Here is a 27,776-nt window from a genome sequence, read left to right as displayed (position 1 = left end):
TTATTTTTCATTTATTTATTTTTTGCAATTCCTGCTTTCTGTTTTTTATACATGTATTTATTCCCTATTCATTTTTACCCAGTCTGCTCTGGGATAACCTGCTTGTGTGGCATGGGATGTGATGCCTGTTTACTCTGACAGGGAGGGGTACCCATTTTATTCTGATAAGTGAATTCTAGGATGTGGGATGTGCAACCGTCACAGTCTTTTAATGTCCATATATGACATATGGGGCCCCATTTAAGAAAGGCCAGACAGACCACTGCACAGGCAGTGGGCAGCAATACAATGCCTGCATTTTACATTGCCCAAGTGGGCTTAACATTGCCCAAGCACAAGCAGGGGCTGTCAATCACCCTGCTGCTTCAGCTGCCGGCTCGCTCATGTGAGCCTGCATTGAAGGCACTCCAAAGCTGCATCTGTTCTGTGTCAAACACTGTTTTTCATGGGGTCTGATAGTTTGGAAGTTGGAAGATTTGTAAGGACCTGCAGTGACTTAAAACACTTATAGTGTTTTAAGCATTTTTACAGTAAAGGTAAAAAATAATGTTACCCCCCCAGGTATACTTACCTTGCGTTCCTCACCAGCCTCTTCTGATTTTTTTTCTTCTGAAAAGCGCGTGACGGCCCCACTTTCTTATCACAGAAGTCATGTGATTAAACTGAATGCAGTGCGCTCCAGTGCAGGGTAAAGCATGGAACATGCTACATTTAGTTCTATGCCGTGATCGGGTTCTCTATGATGACAAAGTGCACCCATGAGGCAATATGAGAAAAAATCAGAAGAGGCTGATGAGAAACGGAAGGTAAGTTAGTTTTGGTGGGTACATCTCACCTTTGTTTTTTAAGTTGTGGCTAGGATAATGTTACATAATGCTGCACATAGTTCAGAATTATGTAACATTATTTTTTTTTATGTCCCTTTAATCCTCTAAACAACTGTGACACACCCTATATGCCACCTGTTACATGGGCCTACCAGGGCTTTAACAGCGCAGGTCTCTCCCACTGTGGCAAGCCTGTGCTATTTCCGCATGACTCTTAGTGTTCATCGGCTGTCGTTAATGGTGTTGAAAAAAAAATATTTTTATTGTAAAATTGTATGGAAACAATTAGTTTCAACAAAAAAGAATGAACCAAAATTTAGAAACTTGGCATATAAATATATTTTATTTGTTTGTGATGAAAAAACAAGTTTTTTTTGCCAATACATGAAGTCCCTTTATTTTGTGACATTTAGAATATGCACAATAGAAGAAATATAGCAAAATAAACTAAGAAAAGCTCAGTAGTGATTTAGCAGGGGTTTGTGGGAATTGAATTGCAAGATATTGGTCTGTATAGTGACATGGCATGGAGAGTAATGAGTGTTTGTTGAGAGTAATGAGTGCAGGTGTTTTCTATAGCGTGTGTATATAAAAGTTGAAGTCAGACTACAGATAAGACAAATGCATTTTTACAACAACAAAAGCTAGATTACAAGTGGAGCGCTATATTTTGCATACATGAAAGCAATATTAGCGCTCCACTTTGTAATACCAGCACACCATAACGTGCGCTGGTACAGTATTACAAGTTGTCAGCACTGCAAATGCGAGCTCATGTTCACATCGCTGGGAAGCATGTCGCTTACGAGAGCGTGCTTTCATAGGTTCCTATAGGAACCTCATTCTGATGCCATCAGAGACTGCATCAGAACTTTAGCGCCAGTGAAGGAGGTAAGTCGCACAGCGATGGCAGCAAATATAAATATATATGTATATACTTATATTAATAAATACATATTTATGTATATAAGCGCATACATACAGTATTTATTTACTGGGAACACACAGTTCCCATTGACTGCAATGTAAATGCACTTTGCAATGCTGTTTTTTTTTTTTAACACCACACTCCCACCAACTTTAACTACACACTACTGCCTAATGCAGTAATTTTATTACAAAATAATTTATTTTTTAATCAACTACACTAGACAGCATTTTCGGGTCGTTTATTCGATTCAATCTTTGGTTAATTTTATAAGCTCTAATTGCTACCGCGATCTTGTGGTAGTAATAACCAGCCACTTGTAATGGCTGGTTTATTATCTTGCTCCTGCAAATGGGCAACAATTGGATAATTTAGCGCTCCTCTTGTAATCTAGCCCATAGTAAATAATTGGCAAATAACATTAATGCCAGAGTTTAAGTTCAATAAACTTTAAAAAGCATGACAATTCCTAATTAAATCCCTACACCTCAGAGACTTTAATGTAATAATAAAATACTTTCTTTCTTTTAGTGGGGGTCATTTAGGAATTTCAATGGTTTTTAACTTTTAGTTGAGAATTTTAACTCTGGGTTTAACATACTGTTTTTGCCACTGAGTTATGCACATACATACTGTACATACAAATTTATAGGTCACATAGAAGCTTACGGCTAGATTACGAGTTATGCGGTATGAGTGAATCAGCCAATAGAATGTGAGCTCAATCCTATTAGCTGATTGCATCAGCCCATAGGATTTTTTCACCTTTAATTCCAATTGGCTGATAGAATTCTATCAGCCAATCGGAATTCAAGGGACGACATCTTGGATGACGTCATTTAAAGGAGAATTCATTGTTCAAGAAGACGTCGATTGAAGAGGATGCTCCGCGCTGGATGTTTTGAAGATGGACCACCTCCGTGCCAGATGGATGAAGATAGAAGATGCCATCTGGAATAAGACTTCTGCCCAGTTGGATGAAGACTTCTGCCGGCTTCGTTGAAGATGGATGTCGGGTCTTCAAAAACTGTAAGGGGATATTCGGAGGTTAGTGTTAGGTTTTTTTAAGGGTTTATTGGGTGGGTTTTATTTTTAGATTAGGATTTGGGCGGAAAAAGAGCTAAATGCCCTTTTAAGGGCAATACCCATCCAAATGCCCTTTTCAGGGCAATGAGGAGCTTAGGTTTTTTAGTTAGGATTTTATTTGGGGGTGTGGGTGGTGGGTTTTACTGTTGGGGGGTTGTTTGTATTTTTTTTTTACAGGTAAAAGAGCTGATTTCTTTGGGGCAATGCCCCGCAAAAGGCCCTTTTAAGGGCTATTGGTAGTTTAGTTTAGGCTAGGTTTTTTTTATTTTGATAGAGCTATTAGATTAGGTGTAATTAGTTTAAATATATGATTTCTTTTTTTATTTTGTGTAATTTAGTGGTTTTATTTTGTAATTTAATTAATAGTATTACATTTATGTAATTGATTTAATTGTAGTGTAAGGTTAGGTGTTAGTGTAAGACAGGTTAGGTTTTATTTTACAGGTAAATTTGTATTTATTTTAACTAGGTAGTAAATAGTTAATAACTATTAACTAACTAATCTACCTAGTTGAAATAAATACAAACTTAACTGTGAAATAAAAATAAAACCTAAGCTAGATACAATGTAACTATTAGTTATATTGTAGCTAGCTTAGGGTTTATTTTACAGGTAAGTATTTAGTTTTAAATAGGAATTATTTAGTTATTAATAGTAGGTTTTATTTAGATTTATTTTAAATACATTAAAGTTAGTGGGTGTTAGGGTTAGACGTAGGGTTAGGTTTAGGGGTTAATAAATTTAGTATAGTGGCGTTGTCGTTGGGGGCGGCAGATTAGGGGTTAATAAGGGTAGGTAGGTGGCGGCGACATTGGGGGTGGGAGATTAGGGGTTAATAACATTATGTAGGTGTCGGCGATGTTGGGGGCAGCAGATTAGTGGTTAATAAGTATAATGTAGGTGTCAGCAATGTCGGGGCGGCAGATTAGGGGTCAATAAGTGCAATGTAGGTGTTGGCGATGTTGGGGGCGACAGATTAGGGGTGTTTAGACTCAGGGTTTATGTTAGGTGTAAACATAGCTTTTCTTTCTCCATAGGAATCAATGGGGCTGCGTTACGGAGCTTTACGCTGCTTTATTGCAGGTGTTAGGCTTTTTTTCCAGCCAACTCTCCCCATTGATGTCTATGGGGAAATCGTGCACAAGCACGTAAAACCAGCTTACCACAGCTCACCGCAGCGCTGGTATTGGAGTGCAGTATGGAGCTTAATTTTGCTCTACGCTCACTTCTTGCCTGCTAACGCCGGGTTTTTGCAAACCTGTAATACAAGCGCTGTAGGTAAGTGAGCGGTGACAATAACTTGCAAGTTAGTACCGAGCAGCTCTTATAACAAAACTCGTAATCTAGCCGTTAATTTCTTAAAGGGACATGAAACCCAAATTTTTATCTTTCACGATTTAGAAATAAAATTACATTTTAAACAACTTTATAATTTACTTCTATTATCTAATTTGCTTCATTCTCTTGATATCATTTGCTAAAAAGCATATCTAGATAGGCTCAGTATCTGCTGATTGGTGGCTGCATATAGATGCGTTGTGTGATTGGCACACCCATGTTTATTGCTTTTTCTTCAACAACGGATATCTAAAGAATAAAGCAAATTAGATAATAGAAGTAAATTATAAAGTTGTTTAAAATTTAATTTTATTTCTAAATCATGAAATGTTTAAAATTATATTCTCTATCTGAATCATGAAAGAAAAATGTAATGTCCCTTTAGGTGCTCATAATCTGCAATACAAAGACCCTTAGTCCTTCCCTCTCTACTTTTCTCTAATTCTGTTTCTCTCCTACTTTCATACTATATTTAACCATTTTGCCACCAGAGAAGGCTCTAACATTGCAATGCAATAAGTACCAGATGGTTTCTTTGCAGACAAAATGTTAAAATAGAAATGGAATTCTTATAGCCAATCCTTTAAACAGAATCCAAACACAACATATAACATATTAAAATAAAATAATTTAAAAATTGTGAAATTGTAACTGTGCAGCACCACACTGAAATTTTTGATTATTTATCATATGCAGATTTTCAATCAACTTGCTTCACACACATCATTTGCTGCCTGTGGTACAAGAACAAAAGATCTTGGCAGTTTTCTTTGAAAGTGATTATAACTCTTTCTAAATTAGAACCTGACGTACTGATAAAATTAGTTCTTAAGAGTAAGAAAATTGATTTCAAATAGCATGTTTCGCTTAGATGCTATTTTGGTTTGTAGCAGATCTGCAAAGCAATTTTCTGTTAACATTTTCAATATCAAACATTCAAAGTTATATGTAAGGAACAATCAGCTAGATTACGAGTTTTGCGGTAAGAGCTGCTCGGTAATAACTTGCAAGTTATTGTCACCACTCATTTACCTACAGCGCTGATATTACAGGTTAACAAAAACCCGGCGTTAGCAGGCAAAAAGTAAACTTAGAGAAAAATTGAGCTCCATAAGGCACTCCAATACCAGCATTGTGATAAGCTGCGGTAAAATGGTTTTACGTGCTCGTGCACGATTTCCCCATAGACATCAATGGGAGAGCCAGCTAAAAAAAAGTCTAACACCTGCAATAAAGGAGCGTAAAGCTCCGTAACGCAGCCCCATTTATTCCTATGGGGAAAGAAAATTTATGTTTACACCTAACACCCTAACATGAATCCCGAGTCTAAACACCCCTAATCTTCCACTTATTAACCCCTAATCTGCTGCCCTCAACATTGCCGACACTTACATAATGTTATTAACCCCTAATCTGCCGCCCCAACGTCGCCGCCACTATTCTAAATTTATTAACCCCTAAACCTAACCCTAAGTCTAACCCTAACACCCACTAACTTTAATGTAATTAAAATAAATCTAAATAAAACCTATTAATAACTAAATAATTCCTATTTAAAACTAAATACTTACCTGTAAAATAAACCCTAAGATAGCTACAATATAACTAATAGTTACATTGTATCTAGCTTAGGTTTTATTTTTATTTTACAGGCAAGTTTGTATTTATTTTAACTAGGCAGAATAGTTAGTAAATAGTTATTAACTATTTACTAACTACCTAGTTAAAATAAATACAAATTTACCTGTAATAAAAAAACCTAACCTGAGTTACACTAACACCTAACCTTACACTACAATTAAATAAATTACATAAATGTAATACAATTAACTAAATTACAAAAAAAACAAACAATAAATTGCACAAAATAAAAAAAGAAATGATCAGATATTTAAACTAATTAAACCTAATCTAATAGCCCTATCAAAATAAAAAAGCCCCCAAAATAAAAAAAAAACCTAGCCTAAACTAAACTACCAATAGCCCTTAAAGGGAAAGTCTAGGCAAAAATAAACTTTCATGATTCAGATAGAGCATGTGATTTTAAACAATTTTCCAATTGACTTTTATCACCAATTTTGCTTTGTTCTCTTGGTATTCTTAGTTGAAAGCTTAACCTAGGAGGTTCATATGCTAATTTCTTAGACCTTGAAGCCCACCTCTTTCAGATTGCATTTCAACAGTTTTTCACCACTAGAGGGTGTTAGTTCACATATTTCATATAGATAACACTGTGCTCATGCACATGAAGTAATCTGGGAGCAGGCACTGATTGGCTAGACTGCAAGGCTGTCAAAATAACTGAAAAAGGGGCAGTTTGCAGAGGCTTAGATACAAGATAATCACAGAGGTTAAAAGTATATTATTATAACTGTGTTGTTTATGCAAAACTGGGAAATGGGTAATAAAGGGATTATCTATCTTTTAAAACAATAACAATTCTGGTGTAGACTGTCCCTTTAAAAGGGCCTTTTGTGGGGCATTGCCCCAAAGAAATCAGCTCTTTTACCTGTAAAAAAAAAAAAATACAAACACCCCCTCAGCAGTAAAACCCACCACCGACACAACCAACCCCCCCAAATAAAATCCTACCTAAAAAACCTAAGCTCCCCATTGCCCTGAAAAGGGCATTTGGTTGGGCATTGCCCTTAAAAGGGCATTTAGCTCTTTTTCTGCCGAAAATCCTAATCTGATAAAACCCACCCAATAAACCCTTTAAAAAGCCTAACACTAACCCCCGAAGATCCACTTACAGTTTTTGAAAATCCGACATCCATCCTCAACGAAGCCGGCAGAAGTCCTCAATGAAGCGGCAGAAGTCTTCATCCAACCAGGCAGAAGTTTTCATCCAACCGGGCAGAAGTCTTCATCCAGACAGCATCTTCTATCTTCATCCATCCGGCGTGGAGCGGGTCCATCTTCAAGACATCTGGCGCGGATCATCCTCTTCAATCGACGTCTTCTTCCGAATGAGGTTTCCCTTTAAATGACGTCATCCAAGATGGCTTCCCTTAGATTCCAATTGGCTGATAGATTTCATTAAGCCAATCAGAATTAAGGTTGAAAAAATCCTATTGACTGTTACAATCAGCCAATAGGACTGAGCTTTTAACCTATTGGCTGATCCAATAAGCCAATAGAATGTGAGCTCAATCCTACTGGCTGATTGGAACAGCCAATAGAATGCAAGCTCAATCCTATTGGATAATTACATCAGCCAATATGATTTTTTCACCTTTAATTCCGATTGTCTGATAGAAATCTATCAGCCAATTGGAATTCAAGGGATGCCATCTTGGATGACGTCATTTAAAGGAGAATTCATTGTTCAAGAAGATGTCGATTGAAGTGGATGCTCCGTGCCGGATGTCTTGAAGATGGACCCGCTCCGCACCGGATGGATGAAGATAGAAGATGCCACCTGGATGAAGACTTCTACCCGGTTGGATGAAGACTTCTGCTGCTTTGTTGAGGACTTCTGCTGACTTCGTTGAGGATGAATGTCGGGTCTTCAAAAACTGTAAGTGGATCTTCGGGGGTTAGTGTTAGGCTTTTTTAAGGGTTTATTGGTGGGTTTTATTTTTAGATTAGGCTTTTGGGTGGAAAAACAGCTAAATTCCCTTTTAAGGGCAATTCCCCTCCAAATGCCCTTTTCAGGGCAATGGGAAGCTTAGGTTTTTTTAGTTAGGATTTTATTTGGGGGGTTGGTTGTGTGGGTGGTGAGTTTTACTGTTGGGGGGTGTTTGTATTTTTTTTTTACAGGTAAAAGAGCTGATTTCTTTGGGGCCTAGTTTAGGCTAGGTTTTTTTTTATTTTATTTTTTTTGGGGGGGGGGGGTTATTTTGATAGGGCTTTTAGATTAGGTGTAATTAGTTTAAATATCTGATAATTTCTTTTTTATTTTCTGTAATTTAGTGTTTTTGTTTTTTTTGTAATTTAGTTAATTGAATTTAATATATGTAATTTATTTAATTGTAGTGTAAGGTTAGGTGTTAGTGTAACTCAGGTAAGGTTTTACTTTACAGGTAAATTTGTATTTATTTTAGCTAGGTAGCTAGTAAATATTTAATAAATATTTCCTAACTTGTTTACCTAGTTAAAAAAAATACAAACTTGCCTGTGAAATAAAAATAAAACCTAAGCTAGATACAATGTAACTATTAGTTATATTGTAGCTAGTTTAGGATTTATTTTATAGGGAAGTATTTAGTTTTAAATAGGAATTATTTAGTTATTAATAGTTTTATTTAGATTTATTTTAATTACATTAAAGTTAGTGGGTGTTAGGGTTAGGTTTAGGGGTTAATCACTTTAGTATAGTGGCGGCGACGTTGGGGCAGAAGATTAGGGGTTAATAAATGTAGGTAGGTGGCGGCGATCTTAGGGGCGACAGATTAGGGGTTAAAAATATTTAATTAGTGTTTGTTATGCGGGAGGGCAGCGTTTTAGGGGTTATTATGTTTATTATAGTTGTGGCGATGTACGGAGCGGCAGATTAGGGGTTAATATATTTATTTTAGTGTTTGCGATGCGGGAAGGCCTCAGTTTAGGGGTTAATAGGTAGTTTATGGATGTTAGTGTACTTTTTAGCACTTTAGTTATGAGTTTTATGTTACAGTTTTGTAGAGTAAAACGCATAACTACTGACTTTCAGTTTACGGTATGGATCTTGGCGGTATAGGGTGTACCACTCATTTTTTTAGCCTCCCAGGCAGACTCGTAATACCGGTACAAAGGAAGTCCCATTGAAAAAGGACTTTTTGAAAGCTGCAGTAATCACGTTGCGTCACGGTTAAAAAAGTGTGCGGTGCCCCTAAACCTGCAAGACTCGTAATACCAGCGGTAGTGAAAAAGAGCCTTAACGCTGCTTTTTCACTCATACCGCAGAACTCTTAATCTAGCCGTTGATTTGCAAAAGTAGAAATCACAATGTAAACAGTAAAAAATCATAACAAATTAGAGCAATTTAGTGACAAATTTTAAATTTGGACAGTTGTTTCTTAAGATAAAGAATTGCAAATGATTATTTTTTTTTCTATAAAATTAATTAGGGGATAGTGTACAGGGTTTATAGTTGAGGGCCATTTTGATGTATGGATTACATAGGGGAGGCTACTTGGATCTCAGAAGGGTTAATCTGTGTAGTGGGGCCAGGCCATGCTATTTTGGCTGCAATCTCAGGCCTGAAACACAAGTAAACTTTTTGATTTCCAAGATGATTGTAGGGAAGATTAAAAATGTGTGTAAAGTTTGTGGGAAAAGAAAGATCCCCAAGGAGAGAAAAAAGAAGGTAATGAATGTCCTTGCCCCTTGAAATTTCAATATGAAACCATGTAAGAATACAGCATGTTGCCTTCAAATGGCTTCCTCTTAAAGACAATGCCAGTTGTACAGGTTTTTGGTTTACTGAATTTAAACTGTGAATGGAAAAGGTGTTTGCTTATACTGCATAATCTGAAGCATCAGAAATAAGGTTGATTTTTGTGATATATATATATATTTTTAATTCAAAGTGTCCCTGAGGGGTAGAGTGGTGCAACTTTATTTAGATATACAGAGAGATAGAAGAAAGAACTTAACATTTTAAAGTGTGTGTACATTGATTTCAAACTTACTTTTAATTGTTTCCAAAAAATAGATACAATACACGAGTGAAATGGTGACATTTTTTGACAAAACCAATACCAAATAATTCACAGCTGTTTCATAAAACTAAAATAGATTTTGAGGTAAAGAAATGCATTTTTCTTATAAAGAATACTTAATGGCCTTGTCAGTTACTTTTTAAAGAGGTAATAGATAACTACAGAAAAGAAAACTCTTTCCTTCTTAGTACTGACCTGGAAATATTTACAAATACTGTTGAGATCCCGAACTTCATTAGTTAGTCCAAGGCCAGGAGAATGGATTTAATTAATTATATGTAGAGTGTCCTGAACTAGGAGTAAAATAAGGCCATTCTAAGAAATCTTGTGTTTACTGAGATACCAGAAAAGGTGCTTAGGATATTATTGACATGATATATGGCATGAGCTCTGTAGGTAGTCTTATTACATTTTAAGAATAGGGGCAGTGTCATGACGAGTGACCATAACTGGAAATGGCAGATGAACCTTTCTACTTCAGCCACCAGAATAGGCCTGCTCTCCGCCGCCCGACCGGAAGCCACTGCTGACTTAGTAACCAGTCCAGCCAGAGTGTGTAGGAGTGAAGCCACAGCATTGGTTGTAGGAGCGGTCAGGCCCTGCAAGGCCACAACGGACACTGGATTATTGAGTAGGGTACTAAGGGGAGGCCAAGTTCCGGTAACACCAGGGGGCAAGTTGTTAGGGGCGGCAGGCAAGACATCAATAGATATATGTTCAGGTTCCATGTGTGGAACCCTTTGTGAAGACGCTGAGGGGCCCTGCAATGGGGGGTATCAGGTCCTCCTCTACAATACATATCCAGCTTTAAAGGACCACTAAAACAGTAGATTTGTGTAATTAACAAGTGCATAATAAATAGACAATGCAATGACACAAATACTTTCAAATAAACAGTAATTTCTTTTTCTGCCAAATTAATTGTTTACCCCATTTGCCGGCCCCCTGTATCATGAGACAGACATGAGCCTATCACAGACTAGTATACCTATACCCTGTCTGCTTGTGCACATGCTCAGTAGGAGATGGTTCCTCAACGAAAAAGTGTGTACATAAAAAGATTTTTTGACTCGAGTGTCAATTTAAACAAGCTGCTGAATCTGGGGTGAAGCTACATTTCTAAAGCACTTTGAAGGGACAATCGACCATCTGGAATGAGCCATCTCATTGAGGAACAGAAAGAGAAGAGGCCTGGAGCCTGCTGCTGGGTCCTTTTTAAAAGGTAAGCTAGTCTAAACCCACCGGACTGCCCCATTGGTGCAGTCTGCAAACCCTTTGACCCCCTACTCTTTCCTCTCCCCTAAAGCCTTAACCCTTAAGCTTCATCTTGCCTAGTTAGCCTTACAATGACATTTTAAGAATTTCAGATTTCTAATCTAAAAGAGCTGGAAGATGAGCTGGATGTGCAGACATGGAAGGAGGCTGCACATCAACCAGTCAACCAATGGACAGACTGAACTCCAATATTTAGCCCTTTCTTGTCCAACAAAAAATATTAAGTTCCTATTAAAATCTTAAAAAGCATGGAATGTTGCCTTGTATTTCCTAGTTTCTGTTATCAAAAACGATATGTATATATATATATATATATATATATATTTATATTTATATATATATATATTTATATATATATATATATATATATATATATATATTATATATGCTATATATATCTGATACGGTTAATGTAAAATAGATATCTATACCTATATGTCTATAGGAATAACAGAATTTATGCTTACCTGATAAATTACTTTCTCCAACGGTGTGTCCGGTCCACGGCGTCATCCTTACTTGTGGGATATTCTCTTCCCCAACAGGAAATGGCAAAGAGTCCCAGCAAAGCTGGTCACATGATCCCTCCTAGGCTCTGCCCACCCCAGTCATTCGACCGACGGACAGGAGGAAATATATATAGGAGAAATCATATGATACCGTGGTGACTGTAGTTAGAGAAAATAATTCATCAGACCTGATTAAAAAAACCAGGGCGGGCGTGGACCGGACACACCGTTGGAGAAAGTAATTTATCAGGTAAGCATAAATTCTGTTTTCTCCAACATTGGTGTGTCCGGTCCACGGCGTCATCCTTACTTGTGGGAACCAATACCAAAGCTTTAGGACACGGATGAAGGGAGGGAGCAAATCAGGTCACCTAAACGGAAGGCACCACAGCTTGCAAAACCTTTCTCCCAAAAATAGCCTCCGAAGAAGCAAAAGTATCAAATTTGTAAAATTTGGCAAAAGTGTGCAGTGAAGACCAAGTCGCTGCCTTACATATCTGGTCAACAGAAGCCTCGTTCTTGAAGGCCCATGTGGAAGCCACAGCCCTAGTGGAGTGAGCTGTGATTCTTTCAGGAGGCTGCCGTCCGGCAGTCTCATAAGCCAAACGGATAATGCTTTTAAGCCAAAAGGAAAGAGAGGTAGAAGTCGCTTTTTGACCTCTCCTTTTACCAGAATAAACAACAAACAAGGATGATGTTTGTCTGAAATCTTTAGTAGCCTCTAAATAGAATTTTAGAGCACGGACAACGTCCAAATTGTGTAACAAACGCTCCTTCTTTGAAACTGGATTCGGACACAAAGAAGGTACAACTATCTCCTGGTTAATATTTTTGTTAGAAACAACTTTAGGAAGAAAACCAGGCTTAGTACGCAAAACCACCTTATCTGCATGGAACACCAGATAAGGAGGAGAACACTGCAGAGCAGATAACTCTGAAACTCTTCTAGCAGAAGAGATTGCAACCAAAAACAAAACTTTCCAAGATAGTAACTTAATATCTACGGAATGTAAGGGTTCAAACGGAACCCCTTGAAGAACTGAAAGAACTAGATTTAAACTCCAGGGAGGAGTCAAAGGTCTGTAAACAGGCTTGATCCTAACCAAAGCCTGAACAAATGCTTGAACATCTGGCATAGCTGCCAGTCGTTTGTGTAGTAAGACAGATAAAGCAGAAATCTGTCCCTTTAGAGAACTTGCAGATAATCCTTTCTCCAAACCTTCTTGTAGAAAGGATAGAATCTTAGGAATTTTTATCTTGTTCCATGGCAATCCTTTGGATTCACACCAACAGATATATTTTTTCCATATTTTATGGTAAATTTTTCTAGTTACAGGCTTTCTAGCCTGAATCAGAGTATCTATTACAGAATCTGAAAACCCACGCTTTGATAAAATCAAGCGTTCAATCTCCAAGCCGTCAGTTGGAGGGAAACCAGATTCGGATGTTCGAATGGACCCTGAACAAGAAGGTCCTGTCTCAAAGGTAGCTTCCATGGTGGAGCCGATGACATATTCACCAGGTCTGCATACCAAGTCCTGCGTGGCCACGCAGGAGCTATCAAGATCACCGAGGCCCTCTCCTTATTGATCCTGGCTACCAGCCTGGGAATGAGAGGAAACGGTGGGGATACATAAGCTAGATTGAAGGTCCAAGGTGCTACTAGTGCATCTACTAGAGTCGCCTTGGGATCCCTGGATCTGGACCCGTAGCAAGGAACCTTGAAGTTCTGACGAGACGCCATCAGATCCATGTCTGGAATGCCCCATAATTGAGTTATTTGGGCAAAGATTTCCGGATGGAGTTCCCACTCCCCCGGATGGAATGTCTGACGACTCAGAAAATCCGCTTCCCAATTTTCCACTCCTGGGATGTGGATCGCAGACAAGTGGCAGGAGTGATCCTCCGCCCATTGAATTATCTTGGTCACTTCTTTCATCGCCAGGGAACTCCTTGTTCCCCCCTGATGATTGATATATGCAACAGTCGTCATGTTGTCTGATTGAAACCTTATGAATTTGGCCTTTGCTAGTTGAGGCCAAGCTTTGAGAGCATTGAATATCGCTCTCAGTTCCAGAATGTTTATCGGGAGAAGAGACTCTTCCCGAGACCATAAACCCTGAGCTTTCAGGGATTCCCAGACCGCGCCCCAGCCCACTAGACTGGCGTTGGTCGTGACAATGACCCACTCTGGTCTGCGGAAGCTCATTCCCTGTGACAGATTGTCCAGGGTCAGCCACCAACGGAGTGAATCTCTGGTCTTTTGATCTACTTGAATCATCGGAGACAAGTCTGTATAATCCCCATTCCACTGTTTGAGCATGCACAGTTGTAATGGTCTTAGATGAATTCGTGCAAAAGGAACTATGTCCATTGTTGCAACCATCAAACCTATTACCTCCATGCACTGCGCTATGGAAGGACGAGGAACAGAGTGAAGTACTTGACAAGAGCTTAGAAGTTTTGATTTTCTGACCTCTGTCAGAAAAATCCTCATTTCTAAGGAATCTATTATTGTTCCCAAGAAGGGAACTCTTGTTGACGGGGACAGAGAACTTTTTTCTTTGTTCACCTTCCATCCGTGAGATCTGAGAAAGGCTAGGACGATGTCCATATGAGCCTTTGCTTTTGACAGGGACGACGCTTGAATTAGGATGTCGTCCAAGTAAGGTACTACTGCAATGCCCCTTGGTCTTAGAACCGCTAGAAGGGACCCTAGTACCTTTGTGAAAATTCTCGGAGCAGTGGCTAATCCGAATGGAAGTGCCACAAACTGGTAATGCTTGTCCAGAAAAGCGAACCTTAGGAACTGATGATGTTCCTTGTGGATAGGAATATGTAGGTACGCATCCTTTAAATCCACGGTGGTCATAAATTGACTTTCCTGGATGGTGGGAAGGATCGTTCGAATGGTTTCCATTTTGAACGATGGAACCCTGAGAAATTTGTTTAGGATCTTCAGATCCAAAATTGGTCTGAATGTTCCCTCTTTTTTGGGAACTACGAACAGATTTGAGTAAAATCCCATTCCTTTTTCTTTTATTGGAACTAGATGTATCACTCCCATCTTTAACAGGTCTTCTACGCAATGTAAGAATGCCTGTCTCTTTATTTGGTTTGAGGATAATTGAGACCTGTGGAACCTTCCCCTTGGGGGTAGTTCCCTGAATTCCAGAAGATAACCTTGAGAAACTATTTCTAGCGCCCAAGGATCCTGAACATCTCTTGCCCAAGCCTGAGCAAAGAGAGAGAGTCTGCCCCCCACTAGATCCGGTTCCGGATCGGGGGCTATCCCTTCATGCTGTTTTGGTAGCAGTGGTAGGCTTCTTGGCCTGCTTACCCTTGTTCCAGCCTTGCATTGGTTTCCAGGCTGGTTTGGGTTGTGAAGTATTATCCTCTTGCTTAGAGGATGCAGAATTAGAGGCTGGTCCGTTTCTGCGAAAGGGACGAAAATTAGGCTTATTTTTAGCCTTAAAAGACCTATCCTGTGGGAGGGCGTGGCCCTTTCCTCCAGTGATGTCTGAAATAATCACTTTCAAATCTGGTCCAAATAATGTTTTACCTTTGAAAGGAATGTTAAGCAATTTTGTCTTGGATGACACATCCGCTGACCAAGACTTTAGCCAAAGCGCTCTGCGCGCCACGATAGCAAACCCTGAATTTCTCGCCGCTAATCTAGCTAATTGCAAAGCGGCATCTAAAACAAAAGAGTTAGCCAATTTAAGTGCTTGAACTCTGTCCATAACCTCCTCATACGAAGATTCTCTACTGAGCGACTTTTCTAGTTCCTCGAACCAGAAGCACGCTGCCGTAGTGACAGGAACAATGCATGAAATTGGTTGTAGAAGGAACCCTTGCTGTACAAAAATCTTTTTAAGCAAACCCTCTAATTTTTTATCCATAGGATCTTTAAAAGCACAACTGTCTTCGATAGGAATAGTAGTGCGTTTGTTTAGAGTAGAAACCGCCCCCTCGACCTTGGGGACTGTCTGCCATAAGTCCTTTCTGGGGTCGACTATAGGAAATAATTTCTTAAATATAGGGGGGGGAACAAAAGGTATGCCGGGCCTTTCCCACTCTTTATTTACTATGTCCGCCACCCGCTTGGGTATAGGAAAAGCGTCGGGGGGCACCGGAACCTCTAGGAACTTGTCCATCTTACATAATTTCTCTGGAATTACCAAATTGTCACAATCATCCAGAGTAGATAACACCTCCTTAAGCAGTGCGCGGAGATGTTCTAATTTAAATTTAAATGTCACAACATCAGTTTCATCTTGATGAGAATTTTTTCCTGAATCTGAGATTTCTCCATCAGACAAAACCTCCCTCATGGCCCCTTGAGATTGGTGTGAGGGTATGTCAGAACAAATATCATCAGCGCCCTCCTGCTCTTCAGTGTTTAAAACAGAGCAATCGCGCTTTCTCTGATAAGTAGGCATTTTGGATAAAAGATTTGCTATGAAGTTATCCATTACAGCCGTTAATTGTTGCATGGTAATAAGTATTGGCGCACTAGATGTACTAGGGGCCTCCTGTGTGGGCAAAACTGGTGTAGACACATTAGGGGATGATGTAGTATCATGTTTACTCCCCTCATTTGAGGAATCATCTTGGGCAATATCATTATCTGTGGCATTACTGTCCTTACTTTGTTTGGACACTATGGCACACTTATCACATAAATTTAAATGGGGAGACACATTGGCTTTCATACATATAGAACATAGCTTATCTGATGGTACAGACATGTTAAACAGGCTTAAACTTGTCAACCAAGCACAAAAAACGTTTTAAAATAAAACCGTTACTGTCTCTTTAAATTTCAAACTGAAAACACTTTATTACTGAATATGTGAAAAAGTATGAAGGAATTGTTCAAAAATTACCAAAATTTCACCACAGTGTCTTAAAGCATTAAAAGTATTGCACACCAAATTTCAGAGCTTTAACCCTTAAAATAACCGGAGCCGTTTTTACATTTAACCCCTATACAGTCCCAGCTATATGCTTTGCTGAGACCCAACCAAGCCCAGAGGGGAATACGATACCAAATGACGCCTTCTATAAGCTTTTTCAGTGATTCTTAGCTCCTCACACATGCATCTGCATGCCTTGCTCTCCAAAAACAACTGCGCATTAATGGCGCGAAAATGAGGCTCTGTCTATAACTAGAAAGGCCCCCATCTGAAAAAGGTGTCCAACACAGTGCCTGCCGTTTTTCTAAACGTTCCCCAAGATTATAATACCAATTATTAGTTAGAATCTGCATAATATGCCTAGTAAAGCAATCGTTTTAGCCCAGAAAAATGTCTACCAGTTTTTAAGCCCTTTTTGAAGCCCTTTATTCTTTTATGTTTAACTAAGAAAATGGCTTACCGGTCCCCATGAGGGGAAATGACAGCCTTCCAGCATTACATGGTCTTGTTAGAAATATGGCTAGTCATACCTTAAGCAGAAAAGTCTGCTAACTGTTTCCCCCAACTGAAGTTACTTCATCTCAACAGTCCTGTGTGGAAACAGCAATCGATTTTAGTTACTGTCTGCTAAAATCATCTTCCTCTTACAAACAGAAATCTTCATCCTTTTTCTGTTTCAGAGTAAATAGTACATACCAGCACTATTTTAAAATAACAAACACTTGATAGAAGAATAAAAACTACATTTAAACACCAAAAAACTCTTAACCATCTCCGTGGAGATGTTGCCTGTGCAACGGCAAAGAGAATGACTGGGGTGGGCGGAGCCTAGGAGGGATCATGTGACCAGCTTTGCTGGGACTCTTTGCCATTTCCTGTTGGGGAAGAGAATATCCCACAAGTAAGGATGACGCCGTGGACCGGACACACCAATGTTGGAGAAATATATATATATATATATATATATAAAATAAAGTAGAAGAAAAGTTGCTAGCAGCGGTCTTAAAAGCAAACAGTCTTTATTAGAACATCAATAATAAAAACACTCCAGGAAAAGCCACAAATGCATACACAACATTTAGTCCGCTAACATGTTTCGGCCAGGGGCCGTAATCATAGCTACTGGACTTTGCACCTGCGTACCTTAAAAAGCACCAGGATCGCCCTGATTGGGTAAAAACAAAATTACACATTGTGATGCTGTTTTAACTCATTGAGTACTTTAACAGAGAAATACTATATTTCAATTAGAATTTTCTATTACAAAGAACCTGTCACCATTCATTATCTAGTAAAAATATATACAAACATACATGACAGAAAATAATCTAATGAAAGCTAGTTAAAAGGTCTTGAATGTTAGATTGAAGTATGCACTGAATCGCATATGTGCACACTATGTTGAATAACTACCTACCGGCCAAATTGTATAACCATTAGAATACAATACAATATGAAACAATACATATATAGAGTTACTGAAATAGTTTACATAACATTAGAGTGGGCTGTAAATAACAGTTGTAATGTATAAATTTAAATGGTGGCCAAAAGCGTCAGAGATTTAATATGTAATAAATGAATGTATAAACATTTTAAATATTTCCTATTCTGCCTCCTGATCATAATCTGTCAAATACTAGATAGGGAACATAGAAATATACTAAACTAGAAAGAGAGGGAGCCTAATATTTACTGAACTTACTATAGTAGTTTTGTGGTGTATTGTGTATTACATAGGCACTACATAAATTCTTATGGCATATAAATTAATAAAGTAATGAGAATGGAATTCAAATGACACAAAACATCCAATGCATCGGCATCTCTAATGTTTTATTCCTTGTGGAAATTGTAGTGATTAAGCTAATAAATGCCTAGTCCACAAGGGAAAAAGAAGACTATGGAAAGCTCTATACTGTGTACAAAGGAATAACTTAGGGCACAAAATCACAAAAAATTGCAGAATTGCAAAATTACTGGATTGTAGGGGATTGAGTCAGGCGCCACAGAAGAGGGAATGGAGACCTATGGCTCAAAGAATCATTGCCAATAATTAATTAGATCATACTCAGAATTCAGGCCAGTAGGTACACGCGTCTGGAGTCTGAAGATCCAAAACATTTCCCTCTTCTGCAGCAACCTATCCCTATCTCCTCCCCTAGGGGGACAGGTAACTCTTTCAATAGCCTGCCATTTCAGTGTATTAACACTGCTACGATGATGTTTAGCAAAATGCTGTACCAAAGGTGTAGATGCTGTTCCTGCCTGTATAGTCGACAAATGATTTCGTATGCGAACCTTCACCTCTGTTGTGGTGAGCCCCACATACTGTAAGTGACAGTGGGTACAACTAAGGACATAAACCACATATGTGGAGGTGCACTTTAGACATGTTTGTATGGGGAACCTTTCACCTGTCACCTCAGACTTGATGTTGTCTGCAGGGAGAACAAATTCACATACCCTACATTTATTGTGACATTTGAAGATTCCTCTATGTGTGAGCCAGGAGCTCTGTCGTGTATCGGTTTTGGGCAAGACTGATGGTGACAACACATTACCTAGAGTACTTGTTTTTCTATAGGAACACCGCAGTCCTTGGGATACACAATTCTCTAATTTGTCATCCGCAGCAAGAAAAGAAAAATGTTTTTTCACTATTCTGCAAATGTCCTGGTATTCCTGACTGTATTCTGTAACAAAGGTTACTCCTTTGTGTTGTCCCTCAGATGTATTATGAACATTCCTAGTTGTGTCCAAAGTTTGCATCCTATCAAGCGCATCAACCTGATTTCTAGCTTTTTTGATGACATGGGAGCTATACCCCCTACTCTTCAGTCTGTTTGTCAAATCCTTTGATTGTTCTGCATATTTATAGGGTAGTGTGCAATTGCGTTTAACCCTAGTAAATTGTCCCTTGGCTACCGCTTAGGGTACATGCCTTGGATGGCAACTACTCGCATGGAGGAGGTATTCCCTGCTATGGGTTTCCTAAAAATCTCAGTAAGCACTTTTCCATCATCTGTACCTTTGATAGTGATGTCTAAAAAATGTATTTCGCTTTCACTTAGTTCGTGGGTGAACTTAACTCCAATGTTATTGGAGTTCAGATACGCCACGAAAGATGTAAACTGCAGTGTGCTCCCTTTCCATACAAGTAATAGATCGTCTATGAAACGAACATAAAAACAAATCAAATGTCTGTAGGGATTTCCATCTCCAAAGACGTGGGACAGCTCCCACCAACCCATAAAGAGGTTGGCATAGGAGGGGGCAAACTTGGCCCCCATAGCTGTCCCACGTCTCTGGAGATAGAATCTATCCTCAAATGAAAAATAGTTGTGAGTGAGCAAAAACTTTAGTACTCTAAGTATAAAGCATCGAAAACCCATAGAAAAGTCAGAATATCGCTCTAGAAAAAAATCAACTGCTGTTAGACCCTCCTCATGAGGAATCGAGGAGTACAATGCTACTACATCGATAGTTGCCCATTTATAACAAGCACTGTTCCATTTTAATTTGTCTAGAATCGTTATTACATCTTTTGTGTCCCGGATGTAACTATGAAGATTCTGTACAAGTGGTTGTAGAATACTATCAACCCATTGTGACACATGTTCCAACAGAGAGTTTATGCCACTAACTATTGGACGACCCCTGACTTCTGTCAGGGATTTGTGGACTTTGGGCAGATGATGGAAAATGGGCACAACTGGGTGATCAACTACCAAGAACTCAAAGGTTTTTTGGTCGTAGTGCCCATCCTCCAACCCATCGTCCAAAATGTCCAATAGTTCCTTCTTAAATATGGTGGTAGGATCCCTATCAAGAGGGATATAGTCCTCAATGTTGGCGTAGTGCCTCATTTACATAGTCAGTCTTGTCCAAAACCACGACAGAGCCCCCCTTATCGGCTGTGCGTATAACAATGTCTTTGTTCTCTTGGAGCTCCTTAAGGGCCGCTCTTTCAAACCTAGACAGGTTGGGAGTCTGGTAGACAACTGAATCTTTGAGTTTAATCAAGTTACGTTCCACCCGTTTAAAGAAAGTCTCTAGGGTGGAACCCCTGTTATGAATGGGGTAGAACTCTGATTTATTTTGAAAACCACTAACTGCATTAATACTCTGTTTATTTGTCAGTGATAATGAATCATGTGATAAACTCTCCAAATTAATTAAATCACATGTTTCACCAAAGTTAAGTCTACTTAGTTTAGGGGCATATGTGAGCTGAGCTGGCAATGGATTGAGACTATCCCCTTGTCTATACTGTTGGGATTCTGTGAAAAAATGTCTCTGGAGAGTCATATTGCGTATAAGTTTATTTACATCGAGGATAGTGTTGAATACATTGAAATGATTAGTTGGAGCAAAATTCAAGCCATGACTGAGTAGAGAAATTTGTGGGTCTGTTAAAGTAAATCCTGATAAATTTATCACATTATTTACATTAGTTATTTGTATTTCTTCCTTCCTCTCTGACCTCTCAACTGGTAGTGGTCCTGACCTGTTTGTCCTATCCCTGTACGCTGTGGGGGAAGACGAAAAACCTGTTCTATCTGGCGATGATCATCATCAGATATACCTGTTTGTGAGACTGTTGCGCTATTATCAACATACTTGGTAGAAGAACCCTTGGGTTCGGCGTGTTTATTCTTAGGTATCACTGCTTGTAACTGATGTTGATCAGAACCAGATGCCTCACAAACTACTTGTAGCGATGAATTCTGTTGGGCATTTTTAAGTATGCTTCTTGGTGGTTCGTCACCACTTGAAGCCCCATTATCATCCCCTGACTCGAAGTCAGTGTCTGAATATGTCACTCTCTTAATTTCTGTATTATGTGTAGCCCCTTGATCATTATTTGTATTCCTATTCCTGCTACCATTTCGTCTATTTCTAGATCTGCCTCTAGATTGCCTTCTTGATTTATTATCTGCCCTTTTCCATGTATATACAGAGTTACTATTGTAGTCTGTCTGGTCCCTTATAAATTTAGTTTGTTTTGTTTCAAGGACTGCTTTTTTCACCTGTGCAACTGTTATTTTAAGGATACCATCAAATTTGGCAAAGCTGGTCTCTAACTGTCTTGAATTCATTTCTGTCTGTAAAAGCCCTATCTCTCCTCTAATGGCTTTCAGAAGATTTGACTTATATGAAATTAATAACAGCATTAGGCGTGCAGAACAGTCAGACAAAATATCATTCCATGTACTAATAAAATCTGCATCAGTAACATCAAATGTGGGAAATTTGTTCAATCTCAAACCCACGTGGTATAATCTTAAGTTTGATATATGTCTCCAAAGTCCAAATGTCCCACTGTAATTTGTGTTCCCTTATCAAAAGCTTTTCCATGTCTTCAAATAAAGTGGACAATGAATAATTAGACTTATCGGTAGAAAAGATCCTCTCAATTTCTAGTGTTGGGTAGTCCCTTTCAGTGACAGGCAACAATGAATAAAAATTAGTGACCTCCATGGAGTAAAAAGGACAGCTCTATGAGTCGGACTGAAACAGTAGGGTGCAACCAGGCAAAGCACCTGAATAAACAAACCAAAAGTAAAAAGTCACTGTTACTGTCCTATTAAAGGTTAGTTGTCTTGTAGACATAAACAAAGTCCGGTAAATGTGCGTGCTCCGTATCAAAGCAATAAGCTGTAGGAAATATGTATAAAGAGCTTTGAGCCACTTGAGACAGCTCGGCAAACCCCCTGTACACGCCTGTGATGGTTATCAGTGAATGTACCAGAGACTGAGTGTGCTTCAGAAAACCGGAGGCTTAGGAGTAAAACAAGCGGTTACAAACAGAGTGTGCGGTACCTTCAAATCTCAAACATATCTCCTACTGATGAGTTCTAAAAAGAACGAAACAGGCTTGTATAGTGAGTGATTTCTGGTTTGCTGTCATATTCCTGTTTAAAAGGATCGCTGTGTTAAAACAGTATTTTGAAGCAAAAAAACTGAGAATTTGCATACCTAATTTGCATATCTTACCCACAATTCTCTTGTGCATTGGAAACATTGCATATTAAGAATTTCTGGGGGCAAGCGGGGATACTTGCTTAGCTGTACTAATTTCCTATGCAAATATTTACATTGATTTAATTTTGAGACATGGAGGATTTTAATTTCAGTTTTTTATCCCCCCCCCCCATAATTTTAATGAATTTTGGTTTAACCATGAAAATAGCTTTTCCAATGCAGCAATCAGAAATCTATCTCCTACTGATGAGTTCTAAAAAGAACGAAACAGGCTTGTATAGTGAGTGATTTCTGGTTTGCTGTCATATTCCTGTTTAAAAGGATTGCTGTGTTAAAACAGTATTTTGAAGCAAAAAAACTGAGAATTTGCATACCTAATTTGCATATCTTACCCACAATTCTCTTGTGCATTGGAAACATTGCATATTAAGAATTTCTGGGGGCAAGCGGGGATACTTGCTTAGATGTACTAATTTCCTATGCAAATATTTACATTGATTTAATTTTGAGACATGGAGGATTTTAATTTCAGTTTTTTATCCCCCCCCCCATAATTTTAATGAATTTTGGTTTAACCATGAAAATAGCTTTTCCAATGCAGCAATCAGAAATCTATCTCCTACTGATGAGTTCTAAAAAGAACGAAACAGGCTTGTATAGTGAGTGATTTCTGGTTTGCTGTCATATTCCTGTTTAAAAGGATCGCTGTGTTAAAACAGTATTTTGAAGCAAAAAAACTGAGAATTTGCATACCTAATTTGCATATCTTACCCACAATTCTCTTGTGCATTGGAAACATTGCATATTAAGAATTTCTGGGGGCAAGCGGGGATACTTGCTTAGATGTACTAATTTCCTATGCAAATATTTACATTGATTTATATATATACACATATACATATACATATACATACACACACACACACACACACACACACACACACTAGTCCTAAAGCCCATTCACATGGGCCATTTTTTGCAGTACAGCTTTCCCACGCCTTGCTCTCTCTCTCCCCCTCTATTTTGTGCTCTCTCCCCCTCTCTTTTGCGCTCTCTCTTTCGCTCCACCTCTCTTTTGTTCTCTCTCTCCCCCCTCTCTTTTGCTCTCTCTCTCCCCCCCTCTTTTGCTCTCTCTCCCCCTCTCTTTTGTGCTCTCTCGCTCCACCTCTCTTTTGCTCTCTCTCTCCCCCTCTCTTTTGCTCTCTCTCTCCCCTCTCTTTTGCTCTCTCTCCCCCTCTCTTTTGCGTTCACTCTCTCTTTTGTGCTCTCTCTCTCCCCCCTCTTTTGTGCACTCTCTCCCACCTCTCTTTTTCTCCCTCTCTCCCCCTCTCTTTTGCGTTCTTTCTCTCTTTTGTGCTCTCTCTCTCCCCCCTCTTTTGCGCGCTCTCTCTCCCCCTCTCTTTTGCATTCTCTCTCTCTTTTTGCGCTCTCTCCCCCCCTCTTTTGCTCTCTCTCCCCCTCTCTTTTGCGTTCTCTCTCTCCCCCTCTCTTTTGCACTCTCTCTCTCTCCCCCTCTCTTTTGCGCTCTCTCTCTCATGCCCCCTGTCTTTTGCGCTCTCTCTCCCCCCTCCATTTTGCGCTCTCTCTCTCCCCTCTCTTTTGTGCTCTCTCTCCCCCTCTCTTTTGTGCTCTCTCTCTCCCCCCTCTCTTTTGCTCTGTCTCTCTCTCATTTTTTTTGCTCTCTCTCTCCAGCCCTCTCTATTGCTCTCTCTCCATCCCTCTCTTTTGCTCTCTCTCCATCCCTCTCTTTTGCTCTCTCTCCATCCCTCTCTTTTGCTCTCTCTCCATCCCACTCTTTTGCTCTCTCTCCATACCACTCTTTTGCTCTCTCTACCCCTCTCTATTGCTCTCTCTCCCCCCTCTCTTTTGCTCTCTCTTCCCTCTCTTTTGCTCTTTCCCCTCTCTTTTGCGCTTTCCTCTCTATTTTGCTCTCTCTCCCCCTCTCTTCTGCACTTTCCCCTCTCTTCTGCTCTTCCCTATCTCTTTTTGTCTCTTCCCCTCTCTATTTCTCTCCCCTCTCTCTCGCCAATCACACCCAGCCACGCCCCGACACGCCCGGTCACGCATGGCCACGCACATGCTCCCGTTTTTCGCCGCAAACAGCACAGCATGACAGGTAAGGCCAGGTGTGTTTGGCCTTGTGCTGTCTCTACTGCGCATGACAGCTTCGGATAAACACACTTGGCCTTTTATATTATAGGATATATATATATATATATATACACACTGTATATAAAAATATGTACAATAAAAATTACATTATCCTGTATGTGAAGAACATTGAAATGTTAAATATGTACAGTAAATATACCCTTCATGCGAGCTCTCAAGTCATACTAACGAGCGTAAATCTTGATGCACTTGAGCAGACGCGTTTACTTTCAGTTTGAATTACTGTTGCACGCAAAAAGCTGAATAAAAACCTGATATTGTTCACAAGTTATTGTGCCACTCATAATCTAGGCCTTAATTAGGAGTAATCCAAAGATTTAGCAATAAACTGTTGTTATTGATTCTGCTCACTTTTAATGTTAATCAGATTCCTGACCCTACAGCATACTACACAATTATTGATTGATTTGTACAGGTACTTATTTATACCTGTCCACAAATTGCCTCAATAAATGAGATATAATTAACATAACTGAGTGATTTCAAGTTACACATCTCTCTACTGAGTGAGTGCTAACAAAATGGCAGTTTTAAATGTATCTGTAATATCATTAAAATAAGGCTTTACCAAATAGTTCACAGTTACATAATCAAGCAATTGTGCCATTCAATTCTTTCACCTAATAGTGGAATGATATTAAATAACAATGTTGCTTTTATTCTATCTTGCATAACTGCTGACAAGTCAAGGGTTATAAATTCACTAGGTATCATAATCTGTATGGTGTTGTATGGGGTGCAGTATTCAAAGGAATTTTCAAATACTGAATAATCCCTTTGATATGTCTGTAACGGATGTCTCTGTAATGAATAATCTATGGCTGGGTAAACAGCCTCATTACAGCACTTTTATTTTGAAAGCAAGTAGGATAAGACAACATACAATCTCATATTGTTTGCCAAAAAGCAATCTTCCTAAATTACAACAAAGTTGGCCAGTAAACAGATTCCCAAGCACTGAGATGAATACTGCTTCCACATGCTAAGTCTCACTTCCCCTGGATAAACCTGTCAAAGAGGCTAGATTCAAATTTAAAGGGCCATAATACCCAAATGTTTAAACACTTGAAAGTGATGCAGCATAGCTGTAAAAAGCTGATTAGAAAATATCACTTGAACATCTCTATGTAAAAAAGAAAGATATTTTACCTCAAAAGTTCCTCAGTAGCCACCTCCCATTGTAAAGGATTTCTAAGCAGCATTTTAGTGTGTTTGTCCTGGGACATCTGAAGGGACTAGCATTGTGCACTCTCATATTATTTCACCAATCAGGTAAAGGAAGCTTACTATTAAATCTCATGAGAGTCAAGTCAAATCTCATGAGATCACAGTAAGAGTTCATGACCTCAGCACTGCTGATGCTGATTGGCTGCTGTTCATTTCTTCATTATTTTTGATTTTTTTACCTGCAGCTGGGAGCAGCTGAGTATAACTTTTTACACAGAACTTACTCTGCTGAGCTGAGGAAATTGTGAGGTAAAATATCTTCCTTTTTTACATAGAGATGCTCAGGTGATATTTTCCTGTCAGCTTTTTACAGTTATACTGCATCAGTTTCAAGTGATTTAGCATATGAGTATTATGTCCCTTTAAGGTGAACAATACATATAACAGTAGATACATGCAAGCAAATGGAGGCTCATAATACGTTGATTGGTTTCAAATAAGTTACAGTATAATAATTCAAGTCAAACAGAAAAATTATTAGAAGGTAAACCCAACAGATGGAAACATCTAAAAAGAGGTCAGCCCAGAATCTAACTGTGTGTTTATATTTACAGTCGCGGCCAAAAATATTGGAACCCCTGCATTTATACAAAAATAAAGAGGCACACTTCAAAAATGTAATGTAAAACATAGCTTTTATTGTTTCCATCCAGGTTAAAGCCAGATCAATAATCCAAATAGCAGCACAGTTGGAGCTATAGTAGGGGGATTCCCTGTACCTGCTGACACGTTTCGGCCTTTTGGCCATAATTGTAGCTACAGTCCTATGCCTAATCCGGCCTTATAAAATTGTTAAAAAAACATTCTCATTGGCTAAAAACAATAGTGGATGCTCCTATCACCATTCCTTGACACTATGGGTAAATTTTTCAAGCTCCACTGCTTCCTATCCTGTTTGCCTGCTCTGAGGCGGCAGACAGAAATCAACCTGATCGAATACAATTGGGTTAATTGACACCCCCTACTAGCGGAATCTGCAGGGTGGGGTTAAATACGTAGATAAAAAAGCTCCCTCATTAGGCGATCTAACAAATAAAAATTTCTCTGATAAACAACACACACCGACCAATTGGCTTAAACTCAACTCAGGCTCCTACAGATGTGGACATAGACCTTGCAAAAATGGTTAATTCACTGAAAAAAACTAACTTTTACTTCAACCATTACTAAGGAAACATTAAACATTAAACAAAGAATTGATTGCACTTCTCAATATGTGATCTCTCTCATTACGTGCAAATGTTGCTATCAACAATATACAGGAATAATGACACACTCACTTAAAGATAGAATAAGAGAGCATCTCTTATCATTAGTGGAAAAAGAACCTAAGATACCTGTTGCCAAACACTTTCGCCAACATGGGATAGGCACACAATACTTTTCTTTTATAGGCATTGAGAAAATACAAAAAAAATGCTAGAGGGGGTGACAGGGTAGCAAGACTTCTCAAAAGGGAAGTCTTCTGGATAGTGATACTTAGTACTAGGTACCCTAATGGTATCAATAGATGTTTGGATGTAGATCTATACTTTTAATACCCTTCACATCATTAATTCCTTATATACACCCCTCTCTTGTACTCATACATTATGATCTATTTATACCACATTATACCTCTGTCTCTATATCTTCCCTAAATTATTTCTTCCCTCGTACACCTACTAACTACAGATTAAATAATCAGAAATTTATACCTTTAATGATATATTATTATTTAGTTAGTATGGTGTTTTGAATAATCTTCTCTTACTAATATATATCATGTCTCTTTTCTTCACCACTATAGTAATCTATCCATTTAAGATAATCCACAACCTATTCATCCTTTTATTTAGTGGTCTAGAAATCCTAATATGAT

General features: G+C 38.8%; 1 protein-coding gene across 1 annotated transcript in view; it reads right to left on the bottom strand.

Annotated features, from left to right (window-relative positions):
• Nucleotides 1–27,776, bottom strand: part of RXFP1 (relaxin family peptide receptor 1) — a 509,714-nt gene that overhangs the window by 356,123 nt on the left and 125,815 nt on the right. The gene's annotated exons all lie outside the window — the stretch shown is intronic.

This window comes from Bombina bombina, chromosome 2, assembly GCF_027579735.1.
Source record: "Bombina bombina isolate aBomBom1 chromosome 2, aBomBom1.pri, whole genome shotgun sequence".
Lineage (NCBI taxonomy): Eukaryota > Metazoa > Chordata > Amphibia > Anura > Bombinatoridae > Bombina > Bombina bombina.
This window is presented reverse-complemented; position numbering and strand designations above follow the sequence as displayed.